The following is a 4,548-nucleotide window of genomic DNA, read 5'->3' on the forward strand; positions in this document are numbered from 1 at the left end:
CAAGACTTTGTAAAAGAGCATAATAGGACCCCTTTAAATATGAAAATTATGTTATATACAACCTCAAACACATACTTGGTGAATTGAAGCATGACAGGAGTTTCCTTGCTTCCACTGGCTTCAGGATATGAAGAAGGTCACTCTCCTGGATATAGTTCATATCCTCACAGTTCTGGACTCCTAATTCCTTCAGTGCCTCCAGCAAAGGCTCAAGTTGGCTCGTTTTTGGAAGAGCAGATTTAATGAAAGAGGCGAGAGCACTCCCTCCATCCATGACACTAAAGAGAGACAAGACAAACAACTAATCCAAATTGCATTTCCCAAAAGCAGCATAACCCTAAGTTGATCATAGAAATGTGGCCTCCAATGGTCTCTTTGATCAACTTAGACTTGTGATGCTTTTGGGAAACACAGCCAAGGTTTCTCAGATCACTGTTCTTTATGCATAACTCAAATAATATGCAAGTAGAAAAAGCTGCTTGACTCTAACCCATATAGTCACCTCCAGCTAAAGATAAAATATCCTAAACAATTCAGTTTAATGTTTCCAGTCAACTCTTATGGACTCTTATCACCATTGCTGATATGAAGGTGTGTTTAATGCAGCTTCACTTTTGCATTGTGCTGTGATGAAGTCAAAAGGTAAAAAAAAAAACTTTGTACACTCTTAAGAAGCTCAATGAATATAGAAGTATTGATTTTTCCAAATAACAAAGTAAAACTATTTATAAGTAAAACTAATAGTAGTACTATTTCTCTGGATGATGCTTCTAACAGGGGTGCCCTGTCCTGTTCCTGGAAATTTACCTATCTGCAGGTTCAGCTCCAACCCAAACATTAAAGCATCTAAAAACAAATCCAACTTCTTTAGTTTGCACACTGGCGTGTCTTCATAAATTTTGTTAAACCACTGTAGTCTCCTCGATTACTTTATTTACGTCTTTCTGGACCATGAAAGTCCAAGGACGGACAGAAACCTCTCAGGGTTGGATCTGAACCCTGCAGGTAGGCAGATCTCCTGGAACAGGACTGGACACCCTTGGTGTATATTCACCTTTACATTCTTTTTCATTATCAACAATGCTTTGTTTCAGTGAAATGACATTTGTCCCAAAAAGCTTATATGCAGGCAATGGATAATAATCCAGTTTGAGCTCTGTTTTTCAGTACTGCATGCTCTGCCTTGCCTCCTTCACTTCATATAGTCCAAACTCCGGCAAGTAGGACACATTATGAGGAGTAACAATAAAGTACACATGCTTCTCTTCCTTCACCAGCATGAGCTCAATTTGACTGAATTAAATTGCCTCACCTTGGCTTAGACACAGAAAGAACCCCTTTTTATACAGAGTCCCTTTCCACTTCAACTCTGTAGATGCCACAATATTGGGTTCCTTGTCCAAGGTTGTTCCTACTGCAGTGCGCATTGCAGTACAGTTCTAAATGGAAAGGAGTGGAGTTCTTGACCTCCAATAAGGGTGCAAAAAATTAGCCTGAATGAAGGTATGCTTGCAGAAGCTGGTGGTTCCTGGCAAGTGTCTGACATATGTTTTTGAAATTTTGTGTTCTTCGCGCACATCTTTTAAAGAAGGAATGTTTGCTTTCAAAGCGCATTGTCCACAACCGCATTAGTGGGCCAAATTTCAGGATCAATGCAGGATAGTGAGTGAGGAAATGATGCTTTGGTTTTAGTTTGTGTGCAGGAAACATTTCTTTCCTTGCCTCTAGATAGTCACAGATCTGAACATTGAGCAATGCAATCTGAGGTTCTGATATGGTGGGGGCACAAATCGACTCCACTACCTCTTTCAGCTGGACAACAAGTTGCCAAACTGGATCCTCTGTATCTGCGATCTTCTCCTCAATTATAACTGATAGAAGCCTTAGCAAACACCAGTTTTCTGTTGCCTGGCCAACTAATTTTGCACCCTTTTCAGAAACTTCAGAGGGTGTAGAATTACTGTCAGATCCTTGGTAGGTAAACTGCCTGATCCTACGATTAAGTTCTGAATATGTGAAGAATTTCTTCACCTTGACAAAGTATTTGATGTAAATGGCAAGGTCGTATGCCACTACACCCTCAAACAAATCATGGCCAATGCACGGTGGCAGGCCTGGCTGGCAGACATGGAAAAAAGCCAGAGAATTAAAGACGGAGTCAAACTTCAAACCTCTGACTTCATGTGCATCATCATTCTGCAACTCTTCAATATTGTCAATGTAGTCTTGAACTCTGCGGATCGGAGCATGGTGCTCCAAATTGTCCAGGTGACTTCTTGTCACATGACAGTATCTGCAAAAATATTGAGATGTACCAAAGTTTTCTGTGAAACCACCGGTATTATGAGAACCCAAATTATCGCCTGTGATGCAAAAGACTGTTGCCTTCACATTGTTTCCATGTATGGTCAATCCATTTGTTTCCAGTTCCCTAAGATCAGATATCAGTGGAGAGAACACCTTTTCGTGGCCAAATGTTTTGAAATCAGCTTCTCGGCACAACAGCAAAAGCTGCATGTTGTCAATGGTGGATCGATGAAAAGGATCAAAGTTTGCTAGGGTAAAGTACACCCCAAGCATCTTGTGTTTTTTTTTTGCAGATCCAAGGGGATTAACCAACTCGAATGCATCCTGATAAAGGATCACTTTTAAAGTGATGCCTGGCTCAGAAAATAATCGATTGGATTTGAATACCGATCCATCACACACATCATTTAAAATAAGAGGTGTACTCTCATTCCCAGATGTACAACATTCTTCCCACACAGCAGGATCTTTCAGTAGAGCTGTTAATGTGTCTTTTATGGGAATATACTGGGCATGCCGCTCCTTTCTGTTTTCACCAGTCCCCAAAAAAATGCATTTTGGATGCACATAGGGAAAATGTTCCTCAAAGTACTGTTTTCTCTTGGACTCTGTGGAAATAGCAGAGCTGCATGACCCATGAATATCCATGTCATCTAGAGTTTTCAGAACATCTTCAATTTCTGTCTCAGAGAGTTTAGTTTTTGCTTGAAGAGATGCTCTGAGTTGATTCTTTGTGTACTGCCGACACAATCCACTGAGCTTATTGATCTCTTCTACGATTAACTGTACTGTGGAGGAAGGGATCAGGTGCTTCGCCTGGCAACTTCATGTAAAACATGGACAGATTTCTCATGTATACATTTTTCATTTGTGCAGGGTCCAGTATATCCTCCTCAGGTCCATCATCATCTGCCACTTCATCTGAGTGGCTTTCAGCAACAGAGAACTGAGACCCACTAGGAAATGAGGGAAGACAGTATACACCAGAGACATGCAAAGCTGTTGAGTATTTGTGCTTCCTAGATAGGTGGGACGTGAAAGACGATTTCACTGAAAATGAGCGATCACAGTTTTTGAAGGGACAATGCACCTCCTCTTTTTTTGAAATGTGAAATTTCAGGTGACCCAAAAGATCTGAAAGGTCAATCAACTGTTTCTGACAGTTAGTAACTTGACATGAAAAGGGTCCCTGCAGAGACTGTGACGCAGAAGATAACTGCCGTTATGACAGTAAACATGACTTTTAAACGCATTGTAATTTCTGAAGCGTAACTTGCAACCTGCTATGCAACATGCCAATAGGTAATGTGCCTCATTTCTGTGTAGCCCTTGATGTTGTACATAACCTTTTAGAGTTTTTACAGAAACACCACAACTATTACAAGTATAGTCTGTGAACATCTTTACATTGTGCAACTCTCACCCTTTCACTCTGACCTTGATTTTAGCCGCTCACAGAACTTATCTGTAAGGAGAGAGAAAAAATATGTAAATATATGAAATGTTAGACAATCTACAAAAATACAAAGAAATATATTGAGAAATGTATTATATCTACAGTACTGAACCCTATCTGTGTCAATTGTGAATCCCTATCAGTGAGTACCTATCAATAATCCCTATCAGCTTCAATAACAGTGCTTTAATTTAGAAAGATGATTAAAACTGTCATGAAACAGAAGTTGTGAAACTTTTTTCCCTAAGTGTACATCCGAGTGAAACAGCTTCGGAAATGTGAAAACCATAGGACTTAATTGTAGGAAATCAGGCACTGCTAACTATATGTACGCAGAACCTAATGCCAGTTCAAACTTTGCCAATTTGTTATGGAAGAGATATAGAGACAGACGTAATTTCAAGGGGGAGGGAGGTTGGCATTTTTTATTTATTTTTTTTAATTATTTTTAAAACTTGCAGTCCAATTAATGTTAGTTAAGCGAATTTCATTATACAGGCGTAATAACCAGTGCTTGAAGAGGGAAAAAGTGCCGACGAACATAAAATTACTAATGTTCAAATCGCGCTCGGAGGGGTTGGCAGGGTTCCCACTCTTTCATGAACACCAGATTCAAGGACTTTCAAGGACTTTTTAAAGCACTATTTATTTAATTTCAAGCACCTATCAAATTCACACCCCAGCATATGTAGCATCATGAAAGGAAAGACCTGTTAACTTTTCACTTACACTTAACATTTACATTAAAAATTTCAGAGTAATGAGGTTTTGAAGGTTTTGAATGT

This window comes from Sinocyclocheilus rhinocerous, unplaced genomic scaffold (genome assembly GCF_001515625.1).
Source record: "Sinocyclocheilus rhinocerous isolate Xijiao unplaced genomic scaffold, SAMN03320098_v1.1 scaffold10914, whole genome shotgun sequence".
NCBI classification, from domain to species: Eukaryota; Metazoa; Chordata; class Actinopteri; order Cypriniformes; family Cyprinidae; genus Sinocyclocheilus; species Sinocyclocheilus rhinocerous.